This window comes from Aotus nancymaae, unplaced genomic scaffold (assembly GCF_030222135.1).
Source record: "Aotus nancymaae isolate 86718 unplaced genomic scaffold, 86718_ANA_hifiasm-v0.15.2.pri h1tg000016l, whole genome shotgun sequence".
Taxonomy (NCBI): domain Eukaryota; kingdom Metazoa; phylum Chordata; class Mammalia; order Primates; family Aotidae; genus Aotus; species Aotus nancymaae.
This window is the reverse complement of record NW_026988428.1, coordinates 40951416-40966650: the sequence shown is the minus strand read 5'-3', so window position 1 is coordinate 40966650 and position 15235 is coordinate 40951416. Positions and strand designations below refer to the sequence as shown.

General features: G+C 41.3%; 1 protein-coding gene across 31 annotated transcripts in view; it reads left to right on the top strand.

The window, feature by feature from the left end:
- R3HDM2 (R3H domain containing 2) overlaps positions 1-15235 on the top strand; it is a 190692-nt gene that overhangs the window by 95960 nt on the left and 79497 nt on the right. For 17 of the 31 annotated variants that reach the window (XM_021675300.2, XM_012469725.3, XM_064377268.1 and 14 more), the window contains one exon: positions 10308-10549. The exons of 4 other annotated variants lie outside the window; for them this stretch is intronic. The gene's annotated coding sequence lies outside the window, so the exon portion shown is untranslated. Of the gene's footprint in view, positions 1-1125; positions 1422-2139; positions 2300-9686; positions 9757-10307; positions 10550-15235 lie in introns of those variants that run through there. 10 more of the 31 variants (XM_064377272.1, XM_021675297.2, XM_021675299.2 and 7 more) reach the window with 7 other exon arrangements.

Sequence of the window (15235 nt, the reverse complement as noted above, 5' to 3'; positions counted from 1 at the left end):
TTGACCATAGCTATACATTATTTTGTGCTGTTGCACAATTTGCACTGCCTGTAATGTCCATTACTTCCTGAGCAATAGAGATTATTACTGTCTTTCCTTGGACTCTTAAAAATTAAGACCTGAGGCCAGGAGCAGTGGCTTCTGCCTATAATCTCAGCACTTTGGGAGCCCGAGGCTGGAGGATCACCTGAGGTCAGGAGTTCGAGACCAGCCTGACCAACATAGAGAAACCCTGTCTCTACTAAAAATACAAAATTAGCCAGCCATGGTGGCGCATGCCTGTAATCCCAGCTACTCAGGAGGCTGAGGCAGGAGAATTGCCTGAACCCAGGAGGCAGAGGTTGCAGTGAGCCGAGATTGCGCTATTGCACTCCAGCCTGAGCAACAGGAGTGAAATTCTGTCTCAAAAAATAAAAATAAGACCTCAGAGTTATATCTAAGCTTGCCATTCCAGAGCCATGTATACTTTCTTGAATAATTACTTTTCTTTCCTGGTCTCCTTTGTACCACTTTATTTTAATCTACTTATTGTCATCCCTGTACTTATATTCTCCATTCCCATCCTTTTTCATCAGTTCTGTCAGAAAGATGCCGTCATGGTTTCCTTATTCCCTCATTTTATAGCCAAAGTATTTTTCCTTTCCTTTGGGGGCAAATAATGGGAAGAGGAACAGATAGGTACTAGTATCCTGTGCTGTCTGCCTTTTGCCCCAAAATGAAAAACAATTTTACTAAATATAGCTTGCTGGCAAGAAAATTCTCTATAGCTAGGTTTGATCTTAATTTTACATTTCTAAAGTCCAGCCAGTAGCTTTTAGGCAGAGATCATATCTCTGGCCTCAATTATTTTGCAGGTAAGAAAAAGGTAAGGTAAATTTAAAGGTGAACTTTTAATTCAATACATATTTCCAACTTGTTATTCTTCACTAAAGAGACTATTTTGGTATCTTGACATATGCAGCAGAAAGGAGCTGCTGCTGTGTCTTTAAAAGCTATCCTCAGAGCAGTGTGGAGGCAGGCGTGCCACTGAAGTACTTGAATGAGAGCGAGAAGAGGAGGTGGGAGGGGTGCTCTTGAAGCCTCTGTATGTGTGTCTGTGTGTGCCTGTGTCTGTGTCTGTGAGTGTATGTGCCAGTGTGACTGTTGGCAGAGCTCTAGATGACATCTCTCTCAACAGCTGGGCCATGGTCGGCTTCAGAACTGCTTGTCAGAGCAATTAGCTAGCTGGAGCCGCAGCAGCAAGGATCAGTATCATTTCATTCAAGGGTGAAGGGGGTGGGAGAGGGCTGTGGGTGGGGGAAGAGGCACAGGTTTCCCAGAAGGAATTTCTTCCGGCAAAATTCCGGCAGAACAGATCTTTACAATGAAATCTCCATTAATAATGTGAGCTCGCTGTTGGTGTAAGTACAGATCCATCTGGGGTGAGTTTTCGATAATTTTCTTTCTTTCTTTATATAAAAGTCCTTGAACTCCACAGACTGGGTAGAAAGAAGCTATAAAGATATTTTTTCTATCTTGGCTGATTTAACTGTATAATACGCACTAGGGAAACTAGAGAATTTTTAAGTGCTAAGTTTTGTGAGGGTTTTTTGGGCATTTGGTTTGCTGCTTTTTATCTTTAAAATATTATAAAAATTAGGTTTGCCAGAACTTTTACTCTATTCAGATTTTACCTCTTCCATGGCTATTTCAAACAATGCTTCATTCAGATGTTGCTTATGAGAACAGTGGTGATTTCTGTTCTCTTTGGTGATGCTATTGACGCACATTGCAGGAAGCAGGGATTCCCCTATAAATATCCTTCACTGTGTCATTACCCAGCTATCCACACCTGACTGGCAAATGTCCCTCTCTGTCCTATATCTTTAAGTAACTATCCCCTAGGCTTTAAATGTGATAAGAAATGGCCTTTGCTATGTGTAGGGGGCTTTTTTGATTATGAACATCTTACAAGGAATCTGTTTAAAACCTTTTTACTAAAAAATGCCTTTTGATGTGTTGAGATTGTCACGTGGATTTCTTTTAGGTTTATTGATTCTTATTTTGTATGACTTGTTTCTTATAATTGGCTTGTTTTTATTTGCTGGCCTTGGCTTCTAAAGAGTGCAGAGATGGGATTCCCTCTACCTCCAGTGACGTAGTGATTTTGTTTGCAGTCTTTTCCTTCTGAGAGGGAGGGGACGCAGAGAAGGAAGAAGAAAAATCCATCAGAAGCGGTGCGTTCTTCCTTCTATATGACTTGATGTTGGTAACTGGGTGCCGTTGAATACAGCTAAAACCAAAGTGGGATGTTATAAAGGTGCTATAATTTTGTTTGTTTCCTTTTAGAATAGACTCAGACCGAAGTCAGAATTACTAAAGCAAGGTGCCTGAATTAACCCTGTATGTCCTGCTGTTAATTTTTACCTAATTACTTTTTCTAAATAAGGAAAGAAAAATAACTTGTGAGCAGGTTTCTGGAACCAGGATTCATGAATAATTTTAGGTTGAGTTTTGGAATTTGGAATTTTTCTGTCTTATTTGCACAGACAGTTTGTACACTGTTTCTCAGACCTAAAAAATAGGTAGTTATGTAAAATTCCTTGCCACTGTAGTTGAGAATAAAATTCTAATTTTGAATATATATAGCTAATGCAAAGCTTTAGGAAGAAATTGTTAGATATACTCTTAGGTGTGAGCATAACAGCCCAACCCATCTTTTTTTGGATTGAGTGTCTGGGCTTCCAGTCCCTTTTTATGCAACTCCATTTTAATACCACTGATCTCTAGAGGGCTGCAGAGGTCAATTTGAAAAACTCAGTAAACTAGAGCCTAGGAAAATTGAAGGTTTGCCTATCTGTCAATGTGTGTTTGGTTAACATATGTGGAAAAGTGCTTTTAAGAATGTGCTGGTTTATTTTCTATCTTGATTTTCTTTTCTGTTCTGTGCTTTCATTTACTCAATTCTTTGTGTGAAGTGAAAAGAGTAATAATGTCTTCTTCTCAGCTTACATTAGGCATTCTTATTTTTCTATGATAGTTCAATTATATTAATATTTATTACAGCCATAAATGTTTCCAACCAACACAATCTATTTGTTTTGGGTGGGGGAGGGGGGTAGGAGGAAAAAAAGGAAGATAATCCTAGGGCAAATGTAGAGAATTCTAGAAGAATAACCTATTTAGAAGCTTGCCAGAGACAGGAGCTATAAGGGTTAAGAGAAATTCCACCACATCCTTGCATCTTGATATTGCAGCAAATTTGTGGATAATTTCTTGCTAGCTTTTCAGGAAACCCCTGTGGTGGACAACCCTCATTAATCGTTGCTGGGAGACTGCTCTGACGTCACTGGGAGCAGTTCCCTGTCTGCAACTAGGACAGGAATAGCCTTTGAGGGGGAAGAAAACTGCTGTGAAATTAAAAGATGACGGTTTTGTTTACTTGGTTTTCCTTTCATTTAGGGTAGATAAGATAAACCTGAAGTCTTTTTTAAATGTTTGTCATTACCAAGGGAAAATTTGCCAAAAGTTATTTTTATTTCAACTGGAAGTGCTTTCTTCTTTTGAAATCTTTATTTTCTATCCATCAAGGTTTTGGAAAAGGTCAAGGAAAAAGAAAAGCTGTTGAAAAATGTTAGAGAAGTAAGATTTCTGTTTCTTTTTATCCCCTTTCCCCCCAACTTTTTATGTTTTTGGAAGAAGGAAAGATCAAGAACCGCTTTTATAAATCATTGTTTTTATCATCATCCTGTTTGGGATAATTAAAAATTTGATATATATATGTTGGAAGGACTTTCTGGCCAAATTGATAGGGGCCATTACTGTGCCTAGACGTTACTATACCAACTTAATTATCTTCTCTCTGATATCTTCCTCTCCTAGCCCACTCCCTTAACAGCTCCCACTGTTAAGAGCTGCCTTTTTGTTTGTTTGTTTTTTCGAGATGGAGTCTTGCTCCATCCCCGAGACTGGAGTACAGTGGCATCATCTTGGCTCACTGTCACCTCCATCTCTTGGGTTCAAGCAATTCACCTGCCTCAGCCTCGAGAGTAGCTGGGATTACAGGTGCATGCCACCACGCCCGGCTAATTTTTGTATTTTTAGTAGAGACAGGGTTTCACCATGTTAGCCAGACTGGTCTCGAACTCCTGACCTCGTGATCTACCCGCCTCGGCCTTCCAAAGTGCTGGGATTACAGGCATGAGCCACCGAGTCTGGCAAGAGCTTCTCTTTAGAAGAAAGTTACTGGTTGAATGCTTGCCCCCTGGAATTCAAATCCCGGCTTTGCCAGTTGCTGCTCTGTGACTTTGGCCAAATTAGTGTCTCCATTTCTTCATTTGTAAAACGGGTCAGGCATGGTGGCTCACACCTGTAATCCCAGCACTTTGGGAGGCTGAGGTGGATGGGTCACTTGAGGTCAGGAGTTTGAGACTAGCCTGGCCAACATGGTGAAACCTCTTCTTTACTAAAACTACAAAAAAAGATATGGTGGCGAACGCCTGTAATTCCAGCTACTGGGTGGAGGTCACAGTGAGCTGAGATCATACCACTGCACTGCAGTCTGGGCAACAGAGCAAGACCTGCCTTTTACACACACACACACACACACACACACACACACTTGTAAAATGAAGATAATAATTAGTACCCACTTCCTAGGGTTGTTTTGAAGATTAAAAGAGTTAATATATACATAATAAAGCTTTTAAAACAGTTCCTGGTCATTTTAAAGACTTAGTTAGCAGTAGCCATTATTATAAATATTTAGAAGTAGAGTCCAACTGGGGTGGCAGAATGAGACCCTCTCTCTCTCTCTCTCTCTCTCTCTCTCTCTCTCTCTCTCTGTCTCTCTCTAAAAATAATAATAAAAAAAGACAGGGGGATATACCATTTGTGTCTTCAGATCACATGTAATTTTTGAGGAAGCCAGAAGAGATTTTTGAGTCATGTAGGATATTGAGTTTTTAAAATGATCATAAGGGCCCGGCATGGTGGCTCATGCCTTTAATCCCAGCACTTTACTTTGGGAGGCTAAGGTAGGTGGATCACTTGAGGTGTGGGGTTCAAGACCAGCCTGGACTATATGGTGAAACCCCATCTCTACCAAAAATACAGGTAAATTAGCTGGGCGTGGTGGCTTATGCCTATGGTCCCCATTACTCAGGAGGTTGAGGCAGGAGGACCACTTGAACATATCCAACCAATATGGATACAAATTCTGTGCTAATATGGAAACAAAGTTTAGAAAGATACACCTCAAAACATTGCTGCTGTTAGTAGCAGTTATGTCTGAGTTCTTGATCATGGGTGTTTTTTTTGTTTTCTTCTCTATACTTGTGTGTTTTTTGTAAGTATAAAGAAACCTGCAGTATTTTTCTAATCATAAAAAGAATTTAAAAATATAAAAATGTCTAGTGTTCATATCTGACTGATGAAAATTTTTACCATCTGTTAAATTCAAATAAATTTGATGACCTGTATAACCTGGACATAGTGTTTGGAACACAGTAAATGTTCAGTAAGTGATAACTGCTGCTATTATTAGTTGAGAAAGATAGCTTCCTGTGATTAGAGTTCGGGGCTTTCATTTGGGAGATAACATCTCTGAGAAGATATCCTCTTCATGCAGCTTCTTGTCCTTCTGAGGTTAATAAATATGCTTTCTTTCTATACCTACTAGCCCAAGATCTTTATACATACACACACAAGGTTATAACTAGAGTGCAATGTTTTGATTTCTGTTTTGGTGATGGTATAGAGGAAATTTAACATGGAGAGAGGCCTACTAGTGACTTTCTTTGCAGCGACTTAAAATGCTTTAATGCAATTTATGACTCCCACTGAAAGTTGATTCTACCCCATTTTCTGGGTTGTCTCCTTAAGAATTATTGGGAAATTTGGGCTGGGCATGGTGGCTCATACCTGTAATCCCAGCATGTTGGGAGGCCAAGGTAGGCAGATCCCTTGAGCCCAGGAGTTTGAAACCAGCTTAGGCAAGATAGGGAGACCTGGTCTCTAAAAAAAAAAAAAAAAAAAATCAGCCAGGTGTGGTAGTATGGCTCTGTAGTTTCAGCTACTTAGGAGGCTGAAGCAGGAGGATCACCTGAGCCCATGAGGTTGAGGCCACAGTGAGCTGAGATAGCGCCACTGTACTTCATCTAGCTGGGCAACAGAGTGAAACCCTTTCTCTTTAATAAAAAAAAAAAAAGAGAGAGAGAGAGAGAAAATTCCTGGAAAATTTGGAATAGCATTACAGAAAAGATTTTCTCTAAGAATTTCTGAAATTCTGTCTATTGCTTCTCATGTTAGTCTGCTATGTGGGTCCCTTGGAACTCAGTGCCGACAAATGAGATCTAGACATCCATTTACATTTTTACAAATAATTTTCTTTTTTTTTTTATTTTTTATTTTTTGCATTTTAGGTTTTGGTGTACATGGGAAGAGCATGCAAGATTGTTGCATAGGTACACACATGGCAGTGTGATTTGCTGCCTTCCTCCCCATCACCTATCTCTGGCATTTCTCCCCATGCTTTCTCTCCCCAACTCCCTGCCCCCCGACAGACCCCAGTGTGTGATGCTCCTCTCCCTGTGTCCATGTGTTCTCATTGTTCAACACCCACCTATGAGTGAGAACATGCAGTGTTTGATTTTCTGTTCTTGTGTCAGTTTGCTGAGAATGATGGTTTCCAGGTTCATCCATGTCCCTACAAAGGACACGAACTCATCGTTTTTTATGGCTTCATAGTATTCCATGGTGTGTATGTGCCACATTTTCCCTGTCCAGTCTATCATCAATGGGCATTTGGGTTGGTTCCAGGTCTTTGCTATTGTAAACAGTGCTGCAGTGAACATTCATGTACATGTGTCCTTATAGTAGAATGATTTATAATCCTTTGGATATATACCCAGTAATGGGATTGCTGGGTCAAATGGAATTTCTATTTCTAGGTCCTTGAGGAATCGCCATGCTGTCTTCTACAATGGTTGAACTAATTTACACTCCCACCAACAGTGTAAAAGTGTCCCTATTTCTCCACATCCTCTCCAGCATCTGTTGTCTCCAGATTTTTTAATGATCGCCACTCTAACTGTTGTGAGATGGTATCTCAATGTAGTTTTGATTTGCATTTCTCTAATGGCCAGTGATGATGAGCATTTTTTCATATGTTTGTTGGCCTCCTGTATGTCTTCTTTTGTAAAGTGTCTGTTCATATCCTTCGCCCACTTTTGAATGGGCTTGTTTGTTTTTTTTCTTGTAAATCTGTTTTAGTTCTTTGTAGATTCTGGATATCAGCTTTGACAAATAATTTTCAAAATTTTATTTGAAAAATTACTTTTTAGCTTTGAGAATCTACTTATAAGTAAAGCACAGGAGACAATTTTGCAATGTAAACGTTAGCATGCCTAGCTCGAAAAACCTTTGTTTCTATTCCATGGCCTCTTTTTTTTTTTAACTTTTATTTTAGGTTTGGGGATACATGTGAAGGTTTGTTACACAGGTAAACATGTGTCACAGGGGTTTGTTGTACATATGATTTCACCACCAGTACCCAATAATTATCTTTTCTGTTCCTCTCACCTTCCCCCATCAAGTAGACCCCAGTGTCTTTTGTTCTCTTCTGTGTGTTCATAAGTTCTTATCATTTAGCTCCCACTTGTAAGTGATAACGTGCAGCAGTTGGTTTTCTGTTCCTGCCTTAGTTTGCTAAGGATAATAGCCTTGAGCTTCATCTGTGTTCCTGCAAAAGACATAAGCTTGTTCTTTTTTATGGCTGCATAGTATTCCAGGTGTATGGACCACATTTTCTTTATATAGTCTGTCATTGATGGGCATTTAAGTTGATTCTATGTCTTTGCTATTGTGAATAGTGCTGCAGTGAACATTCATGTGAATGTTGGTAGAATTATTTATATTCCTCTGTATGTATACCCAGTAATGGGATTGCTGGGTTGAGTGGTAGTTCTGCTTTTAGCTCTTTGAGGAATCACCATCCTGCTTTCCATAATTATTGAACTAATTTACTCTCCCACCAACAGTGTATAAGTGTTTTTGCTGTAACCTTACCAGCATCTCTTATTTTTTGACTTTTTTTTTTTTTGAGACAGAATTTTGCTCTTGTTACCCAGGCTGGAGTGCAATGGCGCGATCACGGCTCACTGCAACCTCCGTCTCCTGGGTTCAAGCAATTCTCCTGCCTCAGCCTCCTGAGTAGCTGGGACTACAGGGACACGCCACCATGCCCAGCTAATTTTTGTACTTTTAGTAGAGACGGGGTTTCACCATGTTGACCAGGATGGTCTCGATCCCTTGACCTCGTGATCCACCTATCTTGGCCTCCCAAAGTGCTGGGATTATAGGCGTGAGCCAACGCGCCCGGCCGACTTTTTTTTTTTTTTTTTTTTTTAAGAAAAAGGAAGAAAGAAAGAAAAAAAAGAATGAAGAAGAGGAAGAAAAAGGAAGAGAAAGAGGGAGAGAGAACGGGAATACTGCTTTATTGCCCAGGCTAGAATGCAATCTAAAAATGGGAACTGAAAACCTCTTTTATGCCAATAATTGTGCTTAACAATGGAGACAGGAAGGAATAAGGGAAGAAAATAACAAACAAGCAGCCAACCAATATTTCATTTAAACCTATGAAATGCTATGCAATTATTGAGGAGTGATTTACTTGGAATTATGTAGTCATTTTTGGAATAGGTGTGATATGGTACTGATAAGAATGTATGTTTTGTGTATTTGGAGAGTTCTATAAGTGTTTATTAAGTTTACTTGTTCCAGGTCTGAATTCAAGTCCTGGAAATCCTTATTAATTTTCTATCTTGTTGATCAGTCTAATATTGACAATGTGATGTTACAGTCTCCCACTATTATTGTGTGGGAGGCTAAGTCTCTTTATAAGTCATTAAGAACTTGTCTTATGTATCTGGGTGCTCCTGTATTGGATGCGTGTATATATAGGATCGTTAGCTCTTCTTGTTGCATTGATGCTTTTACCATTATGTAATGTCCTTCTTTGCCTCTTTTGATCTTTGTTGCTTTAAGGTCTGTTTTATCAGAGGTGAGAATTGCAACTCCTGCTTTTTATTTATTTATTTATGTTTGCTCTCCATTTGGTTGGTAAATCTTCCTCTGTCCCTTTGAGTCTTTGTGTATTGTTGCATGTGAGATGGGTCTGGATACAGCATACAGATGGATTTTGACTTTTTATCCAGTTAATAATATATATCAGTTTAATACTGCCATTTGATGCTAGCTGGATATATTTTTGGAAAGGCTGATACTGGTTGTTCGTTTATATATGTAGTGCTTCCTTCAGAAGCTTCTGCAAAGCGGGCCTGGTGATGGTAAAATCTCTAAGTACTTGCTTGTTTGCAAAAGATTTTATTTTTCCTTCGCTTTTGAAGCTCAGTTTGGCTGGATGTGAAATTCTGGGTTGAAAGCTCTTTTCTTTAAGGATGTTAAATATTGGTCCCCACTCTTTTCTCGCTTATAGGGTTTCTGCTGAGAGATCTGCTGTAAGTCTGATAGGCTTCCCTTTATGGGTAACCTGACCTTTCTCTCTGACTGCTCTTAGTATTTTCTCCTTCATTTCAACCCTAGTGAATCTGACGATTATGTGCCTTGGGGTTGGTCTTCTTGAGGAATATCTTTGTGGTGTTCTCTGTATTACCTGGAGTTGAATATTGTCCTGTCTTACTAGGTTGGGAAAGTTTTCCTGAATAATCTCCTGAAGAGTATTTTCCAACTTGGATTCATTCTCTTCGTCACATTCAGGTACACCTATCAAACGTAGATTAGGTCTTTTCACATAGTCCCGTATTTCTTGGAGACTTTGCTCATTCTTTTTTATCCTTTTTTCTCTAATCTTGACTTCTCGTTTTATTTCGTTAAGTTGGTCTTCGAACTCTGATATCCTTTTTTCTGCTTGATCAATTCGACTGTTAAAACTTGTGCATTCTTTGCGAAGTTCTCGTGTTGTGTTTTTCAGCTCCATTAATTCACCTATATTCCTCTCCAAATTGTCTATTCTTGTTAGCATTTCGTCAAACCTTTTTTCAAAGTTCTTAGTTTCTTTGCATTGGGTTAGAACAAGTTCTTTTAATTCACAGAAGTTTCTTATCATCCACCTTCTGAAGTCTACTTCTGTTAATGGAACTCACTGGTTCTCCATCAGGGCTTGTTCCGTTGATGATGAGGAACTGTGATCACCTGTAGAGGGAGAGGCATTCTGATTTTGGGTATTCTCAGCCTTTTTACGCTGGTTTCTTCCCATCATTGTAAATTTATCCACCTGTCGTCTTTGTGATTTCCGACTTTCAAATTAGGTTTCTGAGTGGACTTCGAACTTGTTGATTCCCAGCGCCGAAATCTGAGCAATCCACTGCGCCGGCCAAAACAGAGGTGTTAAGATTGATGGCGTTCTTCTGCCTGGGAATCGGCCAAAAGGGGACCCAGTCCCGCTCACTCTGCACCAAGAACTGCCACGCTGAGGTGACAGCAAAACCGCCGCGCTGGCCACAAGAGTCGCGATAGTGACCCGTGGGACTCCTCCGCTGGGAATCTCCTGGTCCGTGAGCAACAAAAATTTGTCCAAAAGTGTGGTGTCCTCTCTTTCTCTGCACTTTCACTAGGAGCTACTATCCCAAGCTGCTAGTGGTCAGCCATCTTGGATCTCTCTCGACTTTTTTTTTTTTTTTTTTTTTGAGACGGCGGGAGTGCAGTGGCATGATCTCCCCTCGCTGCAACCTCTGTCTCCTGGGTTCAAGTGATTCTCCTGCCTCAGCCTCTGAGTCACTGGGATTACAGGCACCTGCCACCTTGCCTGGCTAATTTTTGTATTTTTAGTAGAGACGGGGTTTCACCTTGTTGGTCAGGCTGGTCTTGAACTCCTAACCTCTGGTGATCCATCTACCTCAGTGTCCCAAAGTGCTAGGATGAGCCACCATGCCTGGCCACTTTTTGACTTTTTAATAATAGGCATTCTGATTGGTGTGAGGTATAAAATAAAATAAAAAAATGGTATTCTATCTCATTGTAGGTGTTTTTGATTGGCATTTCTCTGTCAGTGAGAATGAGCTTTTTTTCATATACTTATTATCCGAATGTATGTCTTCTTTTGAGAAATGACTGTTAATGTCCTTTGCTCACTTTTTAATAGGGTTGTTTGTTTTTCTCTTGTAAATTTAAGTTCCTTGTATATGATGGATCTCCTGGGCTCAAGCAATCCTCCTGCCTCAGCCTCCCAAATTGCTGGGGTTTACAGTGGTGAGCCACCACGCCTGGCTCACACCTATAATCCCAACACCTTGGGAGGCTGAGGTGGGAGGATCTTGTGAGACAGGAGTTCAAGGCCAGCCTGGGCAACCTAATAAGACCCTGTTTCTCCAAAAAAAAAAAAAAATTAAAGCTGGGTGTGGTGGCGCCTGCCTGTAGTCCTGTAGTCCTGTAGTCCTGTAGTCCTAGCTGGAGTGCAGTGGCCCCAATCATAGCTCACTATAGCCTCAACCTCCTGGGCTATAGTCCTAGCTACAGGCAGGCGCCACTCCCTGTTTGGGAGGCTGAGGCGGAATGATTGGTTGAGCCCAGGAGTTCAGAGTTGCGATGAGCTGTGACTAGGCCACTGCACTCCAGCCTGGGCAACCTAGCAAGATGTTGTCACTTAAAAGAAAAATAGGGGCCGGGTGCGGTGGCTCACTCCTGTAATCCCAGCACTTTGGGAGGCCGAGGTGGGCGCATCACGAGGTCAAGAGATCGAGACCATCCTGACCAACATGGTGAAACCCCATCTCTACTAAAAATACAAAAATTAGCCAGGCGTGGTGGCATGCGCCTGTGGTCCCAGCTACTTGGGAGGCTGAGGCGGAAGAATCACTTGAACCCAGGAGGCGGAGGTTGCAGTGAGCCAAGATTGTGCTACTGCACTCCAGCCTGGGGACAGAGCAAGACTCCATCTCAAAAAAAAAGAAAAAAGGGTGGCCGGGTGTGATGGCTTACACCTGTAATCCTAGCATTTTGGGAGGCCAAGGCAGGTGGATCACCTGAGATCAGGAGTTTTAGACCAGCCCGGCCAATGTGGTGAAAGCCTGCCTCTACTAAAAATACAAAAATTAGCTAGGCGAGGTGGCCGGTGCCTGTAATCTCAGATACTTGGGAGGCTGAGGCAGGAGAATCACTTGAACCCAGGAGGTGGAGGTTGCCAGATCACACTATTGCACTCCAACCTGGGTGACAGAGGGAGACTCTGTCTCAAAAAAAAAAAAAAAAAAAAAAGTATGAGAAATTGATGCAGATCACAGATCAGCAGTTCTAAATTATATATATGAAAAAATATATGTTATATATTTTGTAGCAACAGGCTCTTGCTCTGTTGCTGAGGCTGAAGTGCAATGGCCCAATCATAGCTCACTATAGCCTCAACTTCCTAGGCTCAAGGGATCCTCCTGCCGTAGCCTCTCAAATAGCTAGGAGTACACATAGGCATCACTATACCCAGCTAACTTTTTTTTTTTTGTAGAGGTAGGGTCTCACTGTGTTGCCTAGGCTGGTCTCAAACTGCTGGCCTCAGGTGATCCTCCTGCCTTGGCCTCCCAGAGTGCTGGGATTACAGGCCTGAGCCATGACACCTGGCCAACAGCCCTAAATTAAAATCTTTAGCTTTCAGTATATTGAAGCATGGGAAGTTTTAATACTGTGATTTTAGCTGGACAGCACTCCCTACACTAATTCCTCAGTTTATCCTGGTGTTGGTTTTCTGGCGGTTTAAAGATTCTTGAATTTCTTTACTGAAATTAAACAAGGAAAAATCTCCAGGGTTTTTGGGATCCCTTGTTATTTGCACAGATCCATTGTCTTTGCTGTTCACTCTTTGCCCCATTCATTTTTAGTATAACAGAATGGCACCATTTCTTATTTGTCTGTAGAGACTATTCTCTGACAGTTTTTGCAGCAGTTTCTATGGAAAATGCTTTATTTTAAAAAATTTAAAAAGCAAGGGAAATCTCATCTTTTAGCTCTTAGTGATAGAGCCTGTTGCCATGGAGTCTTGGATCAGATTGGCTGACCCAGGGGCCAGTGAGCAGATAGAACGTAAACACATTATCATTTAACTTTGCAGAATTTGTTATTCGGTGATAGGTGACATTAATACCATAACTGTATATAGAAGCTGTAAAATAAATGCTTCAAAAATGGTATAAGATATTTTTAAAATTTGCTGTTAAATGTCAATATGATAATTACATATTAATGTGATTTGATTGGGGGAGGATATGGTGGGAAATACCTACCACCCGCCTGTGAATTGGGCTGCTACTGCAGTCAGTTGGACTTGTGCCAATTCTGAGTCTAACTATGGCCTTCTAGACCAGAGGAGATTTTTTTTAAATATATGAACCAACCTCCCTCCCTCCTTCCTTCCCTCCCTCCCTCTCCCTCCTTCCTTCCTTCCCTCCCTTCCCTCCTTCCCTCCTTCCTTCCTTCCCTTCCCTCCTTCCTTCCTTCCCTTCCCTCCCCTTCCCTCCTTCCCTCCTTCCCTCCTTCCCTCTGTCCCTCCTTCCCTCCTTCCTTCCTTCCTTCCCTCCCTCCCTCTCTCCCCCTTCCTTCCCTCCCTCCCTCCCTCCCCCTTCCTTCCTTCCTTCCCTCCCTCCCCCTTCCTTCCTTCCTTCCTTCCTTCCTTCCTTCCTTCCCTCCCTCCCTCCCTCCCTCCCTCCCTCACTATGGGGGTGAAGTCCAGAAATCTGTATTTTATTTCTTTATTTTTGAGATGGAGTTTTGCTCTTGTCACCCAGGCTGTGCGATCTCAGCTCACTCTAACCTCTGCCTCCCAGGTTCAAGAGATTTTCCTGCCTCAGCCTTCCAAGTAGCTGGAATTACAGATGCCCGCCACCATGCCCTGCTAATTTTTTTGTATTTTTAGTAGAGACAGGGTTTCACCATGTTGGCCAGGCTGGTCTCAAACTCCTGACCTCAGGTGATCAATCCGCCTTGGCCTCCCAAAGTGCTGGGATTACAGGCATGAGCCTGGCCTGAAGCTGCCTTTCTTACTTGATAGCTTTTAAGTCTGAATCAGAAATTAATAGCTTTTTTCTTCCATGTTTCTCTTTTTTTCTCCTCTAATCTGACATAGTAGATCTCTGTCAACATTATATAGTGTCTCTCTGTTTGGTCTGGAGATAGAGGAATAGCTGGGGTTAGCTTCCATATTTTCCATCTTTACTTCTTTAGCTTGTTTGTATATATTGACTTAGGTCTGGGATATTTCACTGAGCTCAATGTTGGTTCCTTGTCATAGCAGATCATGGCACATATCTTTTCCTATTTTGTTGCCCAATAGATTAAGAATGATTCGTTCATAGACATTTCCCTCTCTAGGTCTTGTAAATGAAAGAAGTCAAGAGTTTCATGTTTCCCTTCTTACACTTTATGTCGAGGGATACTTGAGAAATTATGGTGGGTCTTATTCTTTGCTCTCCCAGTGTTCTCATACTCAGCTATTGTACAGAGCTGAAGGATTGAAAGAGATATCCAGAGGTCCATGAGTTTATTCCCCTCTTTTGAGCTACTCAAGTCTCTGTAAGATATGAACATTTCATTATACCATTACCTCCGTCTCAGGAAAAACCAATTTTAGATTCTCTATTAAGCAAAGAGGGAGAAAAAAATGTGTTCAGTGTCTGACTGGATAACTTACCTTAGGGTAAGAATAAGGGATGTGGTTTGGTTCATGGGTAAGCACAAAGCAGGAGGAAATAGTATCACATTAGACTCACAGGTTATAAGTTTGAACCTCACTTAGTTCACACAGTTTTTCAGATCTTGCACATTTTTTCTTGCTAAGTTTTATTTTGAATGGGAATCATTGATCTCTCAGGTGAGAATTGTGCAAAGCCATCCTGATCTGAATTTGGGAAAGCAGCAGGCCATTTTGAGAAAACAGTGTGATATCAAAGAAAGAACATGAATTTGGAGGCATTTTTGAGTTGAATTCTAGCTTTGCCAGTTACTTTTTTTTTTTGGAGACAGGGTCTCACTCCAGGCTGGAGTGCTGGAGTGCTGGAGTGATGTGATCACAGCTGACTGCAGCCTTGACCTCCTAGGCTCAAGTGATCCTCCCACCTCTGCCTCCCAAGTAGCTGGGACTATGACTACAGGTGTGTGTCACCACACCTGGTTAATTTTTTTATTTTTGTAGAGACAGGGTTCTATTATGTTGCCAAGGCTGGTCTCAAAATCCTGGGCTCAAGCAATCCTTCCA